The sequence below is a fragment of the Triturus cristatus genome, chromosome 11 (genome assembly GCF_964204655.1).
Source record: "Triturus cristatus chromosome 11, aTriCri1.1, whole genome shotgun sequence".
NCBI classification, from domain to species: Eukaryota; Metazoa; Chordata; class Amphibia; order Caudata; family Salamandridae; genus Triturus; species Triturus cristatus.
In genome coordinates, this window is record NC_140594.1 from 919,786,438 (window position 1) to 919,796,548 (window position 10,111).

A 10,111-nucleotide genomic window follows, 5' to 3' on the forward strand; every position below is an offset into this window, starting at 1 on the left:
GCTAGTTCAGCCGCCGTAGGGAGGCCTGGTAATGGAACAAAATGGGCCATTTTGGTGAATAGATCTACGACTACCAATAAGGTAGTGTGGCCACTGGTCGTAAGGGGTAACTCTACTACGAAGTCCATGGACACTGTATGCCACGGCATCGGGGGGGTAGGGAGAGGTTGGAGTAACCCCATGGGCCTCTGTCTGGATGTTTTACTTTGGGCACACACGTGACATGTTTTCACAAATAGTTCTACATCCTTTCCCAAATTTGGCCACCAAAACCATCTTCTGACTGAGGCAAGAGTTTTCTTTATTCCAGGGTGTCCGGCCAGAGGATGAGCATGACACCATTCTAGAGCCTGTCTTTGCAAATCCAAAGTAGGAAGAACCAGGCCTTCCTGTACATACAGGAACCCCTTCTTGGTAACGTGTTCCACTGATTCTACCATCTCTTGTCCGCTCCCTGTCTGTTGTTCTGTCCTTACTTTGGTGCAGAAATCCTCCTCTGACAGTCCTCCCACTATTCTATGTTGTGGTATGATGTGGGGTGGATTTACCGGTTCTTCAGGCATCTCAAATCCCAACCGAGACAACGCATCAGCCTTACCATTCTGTCTGCCTGCTCTGTATTGAATAGTAAAATCATATTCACTAAAGAATTGGGCCCACCTTAATTGCCTCATGGATAGGGCCTTGGCTGATTTTAGAAATTGCAAGTTGCGGTGGTCTGTGAATACCATAACGGTATGTCTGGCTCCTAACAGGTACTGACGCCACTCCTCAAAGGCCTTCTTAATGGCTAACAGTTCCTTGTCTCCCACTGCATAGTTTAGTTCCGCGGGTGTGAATTTATGAGAAAAAAATGCCACTGGATGTAATTCGCCTGTAATGTGGTCTGCCTGGGATAGCACCCCCCCTACCGCGGCCTGCGATGCATCCACCTCCACTATGAACGGATACCTGGGATCCGGATGTTGGAGTACCGGTGCTTGGGTGAAAGCTGTCTTTAACGTTTGAAATGCTGTCTCGGCTTCTGTTGTCCAAACAAAGGGAACCCCTTTTTTCAGTAGTTTGGTAATAGGCGCTATCGTCTTGGAAAAACCCGAGATAAAGCGCCTATAAAAATTGGCGAAGCCGAGGAAACGTTGTATTTCTTTCACCTTTTGAGGAGTGGACCATCGATGGATAGCTTCAACCTTGTGGGGATCCATACGTAACCCTGTTGGAGTTATAATGAAACCCAAAAAGGGGACCTCCTGGACATGAAACATACATTTCTCAAGTTTGCAGTAGAGATGGTTGTCCCTAAGTCGCTGCAACACATTTCTGACGTGGTGTACATGTTCTTGTGGAGAAGAGGAGTAGATAAGCAGGTCATCAATATAGGCAATGACGTAGACCTCCAGCATTTCCTTAAGAACCTCATTTATAAAGAATTGGAATGCTGAGGGGGCATTACACAGCCCAAAGGGCATCACAAGATACTCATAGAGGCCATATTTCGTACAAAAGGCCGTCTTCCACTCATCTCCCTCAGCTACCCTGACCAAGTGATAAGCACCCCGTAAATCTAGTTTAGTAAATATTTGGGCACTTCTCACCTGATCAAGGAGAGAGGAGATGAGCGGAAGAGGATACCTATTTTTGATCGTGATCTTGTTCAGAGACCTATAGTCAATGCAACATCGTAAGCCCCCTTCCCGCTTCGGTATGAAAAACAGCGAAGATGAGGCTGGGGAGCGGGAAGGACGTATAAATCCCATGGCTAGCATGGAATCCAGGTATTCCCTTAAATACAGGTTTTCTTTCTCCGTGAGGGAGTAAACCCTGCTACAGGGTATTTTGGCTCCGTTCTGTAGCTCAATCCGACAATCATACGGTCGGTGAGGGGGAAGACTAGTGGCCTCTTCCTCATTAAAAATGGCTTTCAATTCTTGATATTCCTGTGGTAAAGAGTTCTCCTCCTCTACCCTTGGTATCTTACTGATCTGACTAGACATTACCGTATGAGCCAAACAGTATTCGGAATTGAACTGGATTGTTGCCTTTTTCCAATCTATCAACGGGTTATGCAACCTCAACCAAGGGAGGCCCAACAAGACCGGGAACTGAGGGGATTGGATCAAGTCAAATACCATCACTTCGGTATGATTAGGCTCTAAGAGGACTTGTATGGCCTCCGTCTGATGTGTGATGGGACCGGATTTTAAGATGCTTCCATCAATCGTGGTGACATTTTCTATGTAACCCTTGTTATAAGCTTGTACACCATGATCCTCAGCCCAGTTCTTGTCTACAAAATTCCCTGAAGCGCCCGAATCTATCATGATTTGAATCTCTGTCTTTCCTTGGTTCCAGATTAATTTGGCAGCGACAAAAAAATGACTGGGGTGAGCAATACTAGGGTTAGCTGAAGAGACACTTAAACCAGAATAACCCGGAGTCCTGGTCTCACTAGGCCCCGGGTTTTCTAGTTTTCCGACTTCTTGGTTATTACTGGTTTGGTAGGACAATTTCTGAGAAAATGACCCGCATTCCCACAATAAAGACACAGCTGATTGTCTCGCCTTCTGCGTCTTTCTTCAGAGGTTAAAGGCCCACGTAATGTCCCTATCTGCATAGGTTCCACTTCGTCAGCGGCAGAAGCGGCTTCTGTTCTTTTCTCCCGAAGGATCACTGTTCTACTCTCGCTCTTTCCTTTTTCCCGCCTTCTTTCTTGAAGACGATGGTCTATTTTGACCGCTAGGTCGATAAGTTCTTTACAATCCCTGGGGAGATCTACAATCTGTGATAAAGAATCTTTGATGTCGTCTCTAAGGCCCCGATAAAATAAAGTACTGCGTTTTTCTTCAGGCCACTCAGCCTCAACCACCAACCTCTGAAATGAGGTGATGTAGCTAATCAAATCTGTCGTCCCTTGTTTGAGAGCTAGTAACTCTGTATCTGCGGACTGGGTATAAGTGTGTTTGTCAAAAAGTTTTTTGAATTCTCTTTGGAATGCCCTGTAGTCCTGTAATAAAGGGTCGTCCCGTTCTATCAACGGAATCGCCCATCTTGCTGCTGAACCACCTAGATAAGAAATCATAAAAGCCACCTTTGCCTGGTCTGTAGGAAAACATTGTGCTTTACATGTGAATTGCAGTTGACACTGGCTAATAAAAGTGGCACATTTTGTAGAGTCTCCTGAAAATCTTTCGGGTGGTGCAAGAGGAATGGACGGAGGAGTAGTTACTTGTATAACCTGTGCTGAGCCCCTAGCACCGCCCTCCCCAGGTCTCTCTCTCTGTAGGGTATTTACTCGAGCAGTCAAGGCCTGTGTTTCTAACTGCAAATTCCCTATCATGTTAGCTAAGTCCGTCATTGTAACCTGAGGTAAGTCCATGGCGCCCGGGCAGAACAAACCACTTGGGCTTCGCGTTCTGTCAGGTTCTTACCGGATAGGATTCTGCAGGAGCGCCACCGAGTTCCCACGCTGCTGTTGCGAGGTGTAGAAGCTAATTCCCAACCGTCCCTTCTCACACCGTGTGGCTATCAAACCCTAGAACACACGGGTAAGGAGGGAAAGAGGGGAGACAAAACAAGGAAAGGAGGGTAGCATCCAGAGAACTGCCTTCTTGGTTGTCACTGTGGTGTAGAGAGAGCGGACGTCTGAAAAGGCATAAAGAATATAAGATAAGTGAGGTGAAATTCCCTAAAAGCCCCCTCTATCTGTCTTGGCTACCCATAGGAGGCTCGCCTACCTAGTGGACTGGTTGTGAAGGCTGTAAAGGGATTCCTAAGAAGCTTACTGGAACTGCCCCTGACGTTATATGAGACACTTCCTTGAGTAGGATCTATGAAATCATAAAAAGGAACAGGATAAGGATGAAATGCTTGTAATAGGGGAACTAACACCCCCACCCGCAATGCTCCCCCAGCACAGTACCTTGAGTTATGAAGAAAGGAGCCTTGTATGTAGTCCAAAACGCCAACTGTAGTGAATATGGCCAGCTCTCCAAGTAAGGAAACACAGGAAAGCGGGTCTCTGGAGTATGGGGCAGATAAGGAGCGAAGCGGGAGTGGAAGCGAGGAAGGACAGGGGTGCAGGAGCAGTTAAACCCGGCCGGCCCACGGGACAAGATCCGGTAAGGTGGGCGGAGTACACTACTGCCTGCTGAAGTATGCTCGACAGAGCCAAGGAACAAGGCGCCAAACGGCGCGGGACAAAAAGGAGCCCCCGAGCCGGAGGAATTGGGCTCGGGTGTCAGAGCTCTGACAACGAGGGTTGCTAAAAAAATAGAGCAACTGAGGAATCCTCAGAAGAGGATGGGCGAAGGACACAGGAACAAAAGCGACTACCGAGGTAGTCCAGGAAAACTGAGGACGCTGGAGAACTAGTATCGCAACAGCCTGAGGAGCCACACTGGAACGCGAAGCTCCGAGTAAACCGGAAGTCAGGCTTTTCAACTCGCCTGACCATGTTGCGCCTGCGCGCTCAGGAGCGGCCATCTTGGACAGGGAACGGAGTCATCCGGGGGCTGGGATCGGCAGGCGTGACAATGGGTGAGTGAGTAGGTGTGTGAGTAGCTCTATGGGTGACTGTCTCAGTGTGTGAATGGCTGTACAGTTGTATGAGTGGATATGTTAATGGCTGTATTGGTGAGTGAGTGGGTGTATGAGTGGCTGCATGGATGAGTGAGTTGATGCGTGTGTTGATCTAAAAATCAGTAAGTGGCTGTGTAAGTACTGGTATGGGTGTGTTTGGAAAGGTAGTGTAAGTTGGAGTGGGTGTATAAAAGGTTATATCCGGTACAAGTGGGTGCATCAGAGAGTCTGTGGATGATGTCATCATTGTTGTCACAGACCATGTCAACAGTGATATAATATGTGAGGTGATACGCAGTATGTTGCGGGGGCACGAGTTATAGTTAGCTCACTAACTATGATGGCTTAATTTCAGTGGTTTTGTACGAGTGACATCTGAGTCTAACTATAACGTCAATGTAATCTCTGTAATTTTCAGAGAATTTCTATGGTTTATTTATATTCCATTACCTAACTATAACGTCCTTCTAACATTTGTTTTTTTCCAGTGAATTTCTTAGGTTTTTTAAATGCAAATAGCTAATTATTATGTCCCTGTAACCTTCGTTTTCTTTAGTGAAATTCTATGTTTTTTTAAAGTAGTAGTCACGTTTGCAGAGTGGTGGAGAAAGGGGGTGGGCCTCCAACCAACTCTCTGGAATCTCGCTATATAGGACTTACAGGAGGTACCAAGAGGACTTCTTGTCCCCCCAAGGTCCCTCAAGAGTAAAGAGGCCTTGATTCCTGAGTAGTGCATCATTAGCTGCATTTGCAGAGTGGTGGAAAAATATGGCATGGCCTCCAAAGACATCTTTGCAATTCTGCTGTGTGAAACTTACTGGTGCTAACATGCAGCTCCCTCTATCCAAAAGCAATTGCGCTCTACTTCGAACCAGCAAAAGCATTTTCTATTCTCGCTTGCATGAAGCAAAGAAGAGTTTGCTATGGCTTGTCGGGGGCAGTGCTCCCTGGTACATTGCTGGAGCCGGCCCTGGTGTGTGCCGGTACCCTGGGCCATGTATGGTAAAGTTTCTTTATATTTGCCCAGGGGTTATGGTGGTCCCCAGGGCTGCAGGGTAGATTCCCGGTTCCCCACAATCTTTTTTATTAAAGCTCTGGGGAGGTGGATATCTCTGGGGCTGTAGGGGGTCTGCAACACCCCGCATATTTTTAAATTAGAACCCTGGAGAGGTGGCGGTCCGAGGCTGGGAGGTCCAAGAGGCCCCATTTATAAAAATATAAGCCCAAGGGAGGTGCAGTGGGAAAGGCCAAAGGGGCTTCCCCCAGAATAATTGTGAAAAAAGCCATGTGTAGGTGGTGGTCCACAGGGAAGAATGAGTCTCAGAAGGGGCAGCCCATGCAGCACCCTGTATATTTAAATTAAAGCACTGGTGATGTGGCATCCCCCAGGGTTACAGGGGAGTCCATGCAGCCCGCCACCATCTTAATACATCAAGCCCTGGGGAGGTGGAGGTCCCCAGGGCTGAGGGTCTAAGAAGCCCCCATTTATTAAAATTTAAGCCCTGGGGAGGTGGTGATTGCCACGGCAGCGGGGGAGGCCATAGGGGCCTCCCCCACATCTATTGTGAAAAAAGCACTGAGGAGGTGGTGGTTCACAGAGCATATTGAGCCTCAGAAAGGGGCACAGTGTGTCCTCCTCCTTATTAAAACAATTCTCCTGGGACCTGGCCCACCGGGGGGTGATAATGAACAAAGCCCAGGAACCTCTTTTTAAAAAAAATTAGGACGGTTATGCAGATCCCACTGAAACTTTGATTTATTTTTATATTTGGCCCTGGGGTACCAGTGTGACCCCCTCAAGTGTCCTAAGGGTGATCAGGGTGTTTCTACCCTCCCGCCGTTTCTTTTTTTTAAACATATTTTGTCAGACTCAGTTCAACGGAGTTCCAAGATGTCTGGCAATACTTCCTGGTTGGCAGCCTATCACATTTCAGGAGGGTTTCACGAGGCTGTTGGACTCCCAGATATCTATTTCTTTTTAAAACCTAAATAGCTCAGAAACTACTGAACGGTTTTACAATAAATCCCAAAGAGCACGCGTTCTGGCCTAACATCTAGTTTTCTACAAAATTTGGTGCAATTCCATTCAGCGACTGCTGCTGTAGTCGTATTCAAAAAAATTCAAAATCCCCAGGAACATAATATGGGGAAAACATGTTTTGGGGCCCCCTTTTTTCTCTACCCCCAGACATATCACCCTGATACATATACATAGAGTACACCAACATTACAAATTCTAAAGTTATAGTTGTAAATGTAATTCAAAATTTACAGCCTACTTTCACATTACTATAAGCTGACACACCTAAGTACGCAGTGTTACTTACAACTTACATGTTAAATTAACACACCACCTTGAAATTACTTACTTATAGCAAAAAGATGTGCAGTTTCACATATAATGTTCTCACCTCAGTCATCCTACTTTATTAACTATAACTCATACCTTCTCAGTGCACTGGTCATATCCTTGTATGACATTACTTATACCATGTGAAATCATAGCTTTCATAGCAACACTTATGATATCTCAAATGAGATGATTTTTCAGAACTCACTGCATGGTAGAGACGCCCACGTTTTTAAAAAACCTGCTGTCTCTGAACTGCTTCTGGATATTATAAAAAATGATCAATTATGAATTTAGCAATGTAAGAACTTTCTTAGAAGATATAGGGCCTCATGTAGGTAGCCAAATACCGGTCGGTAACGGCCGATTTTCGGTAAACATGCCGTTACCGACCGGTATTCAGACAAGTGAGATGTAGGAGTCCAAAAACCACTTTTCGGTAAATATGAGGCGGTAAATACCGATTCATATTTACCGAATTCCAAAATACCGAATCAGATTTACCGAATACATAATTAACGATTCGGTAAACATGAAGTGGTAAATATGAAGTGGTAAAATTTAAAATGACATGTAGGAGCACTCGGTAATTAAGAAATCCAGGAAAATCGGTAAATAAGAGTCGGTAATTAACACGGATTGAAAGCAGGTGGTAACCATCAACAATGCATATAGGCAAACCCAAAATGCAACAGCGTGGACAACATGGCCGCCATGTACGTCATTGCAAGGCGCCTACGTCTACAGGCAGCAGGACTGAGGGTGTGGCGACGGGAGGGACAAATCTACAGACAGCGCATCACACTATTCCAGCTGACTGATGCAGAGATACATGAGAGGTACAGGCTACACCCCGAAACCATCATGGACTTAATCAGGGACCTTCACCCACTCCTGGACCAGCCAATAAGAAGGGCGCACGCCATACCCCCACATGTGCAGGTGCTCTGCAGCCTACATCTGTTGGCATCCGGCAGTTATCAGGTGGTGATAGCTGCGGTGGGTGGGGTATCCCAGAGTTGCCTGTCACGTTTCTTCAGGAAGTTCCTGGATGCCATGATGCAGAGAATGCACCACTACATAAGCTTCCCAAACACACAGGCTGCACTGCAGAAAACAAAAACAGACTTTTATCACATGGCACAGTTCCCCCATGTCATCGGCTGTATTGATGGTACACACATCCCAATCTGTCCACCAGCTGATACAGAGCACATCTACAGGAACAGGAAGTCCACCCACTCCATCAATGTGCAGGTGATCTGTGATGCAGGGAACATCATCACAGATATTGTTGCAAAGTTTCCTGGGAGCACCCACGACTCTTACATCTTCCAGAATAGTGGGATCTACACACGACTGAGTGCCGGAGAATTCGGAGAGGGATACCTGCTAGGTAAGTAACAGTGACGCCCCTTGAAACCTGCAAATCATAGTGTATAGAGGCATGTTACTGATGGTTCCCTTTTACTCATCCAGGCGACAGTGCATATGCATGCCGGTCATTCATCCTCACTCCCTACCTACACCCAGCAACCCAGAGTGAGAGACGATACAACGTGGCACATAAAACAACACGCAATGTGGTGGAGCGCACGTTTGGACTACTGAAGAGCAGGTTCCGCTGCCTGCACAAGAGCGGAGGCGCACGCCAGTACAAACCCATCACCTGCTGCAAGATTATTGCCACTTGTGCAATGCTGCACAACCTTGCCACGAAAAAAGGTACAGATGTGGAACTAACATATTTTGAGGACAACGAGGATGAGTCAGGCCAGCCAGAGGGCAACGCAGCTAGAGTGCCAACTGCAATCGATGGGAGAGAGAGACGGGCAGAGATCACATGCAACTATTTCTGAGTAAGTGAGGGGACACAGCGAGTTGTGAGAAGTCCTGACGTAGTTTTAATGTGGCACCACGCCATGAACACATGAACAGGCCAATCAGGCAATATACCATCTATACAAGGAGTATGTCCAGGGTTATGTCACCCAATGGGAAGTGGCTTAGCAGGGCTACATCAATGTTTGCGCATACGCGCTGCAGTGGTGGATTGCACAGCCTGTGCATCCTCACTAGAGCCAACCCCAAGCCGCCTGCTGCTCCTGCGTGCTTCTGGGACGGGGGGTGTGATGCTGCTGCTGGTGTCGATGCTCTCCGCAGCATCCCCTGCAGCAGTTGTCGACGCCTGACTAGTCAATAGCACCCCTAGTGCACTTGTCACCTGCACCATCCCCCGAGACAGGTCGCTGCAGCACTGTGTTAGGCCCTCCTGCATCGTCACAGAGCGCCGGCACAGTAGAGAAGTCGCAGTTGCCAGACGGTTGAGTGCCCTGCTGGTAGTGTCCCTTCTCTGGCGTTCCCGGTGCCGTGCTTCGATGTCAGCATCTAATTTGCTGCACAACTGCTGGATTGACTGGGACATGTCCCGAATGCCCGCAGCCATGCCGCTAATGTTACTGTCCATGTTGACTAATGTTGTCCTCATCACCCGCATGTGCCTCTGGACTGACATGACTGCCTTTGATTGCAGGCGCTGTTGCTTCAACATTTGGCCCTCGAGACCCAAGAAGACACCATGGCCGTCAGTGGGTGCTGGTGGACTCTGGACACGCGACCTGCGGCGCCCTCTTGCTCCCGTCTGTGCTGCCTGTGAGGTGTGGGGCACAGTGGCATGGCTCCCTTCCTGGGGCCCGGTGCGGTCTTCTGGGCCCATGCTGTCGTCTGACGAGGTGTCTAAGGCTCGTAGCCTGGCTGCTGGACGCCTCCTCATTCTCACACCTGCAAGCGGAGATGTGGCCGGTGATTCGAACATGAGTGGCGATGCTGGCTCTGGTTGTGGTGATGCTGGCTCTGGTTGTGGTGATGCTGGCTCTCGGTGAGGTGATGCTGGCTCTGGGTGCGGCGAGGCTGGCTGTGTTGGTGGTGCGGCTGCCAGTGGGCCTGCTCCCTGGTCTGAACTTGTGCTGGCTAGAGGTGATACTTGTGGCCGGTGTGCCGTCTCTCCTGCAGCATGCCCTGTCCTGCATGATGTCACATCTGTGGACAGAAATACAACATTGGCTCAGTGTCCCCGAAGGGCTGCATTGCAAGCGTCACAATAACACATTTCACATTCCAATATGTCCTCTGTCTCCTTGTGCCTCGAGTGCGTGACATGCCTTGTTGCCCTGTAACATTTACGTC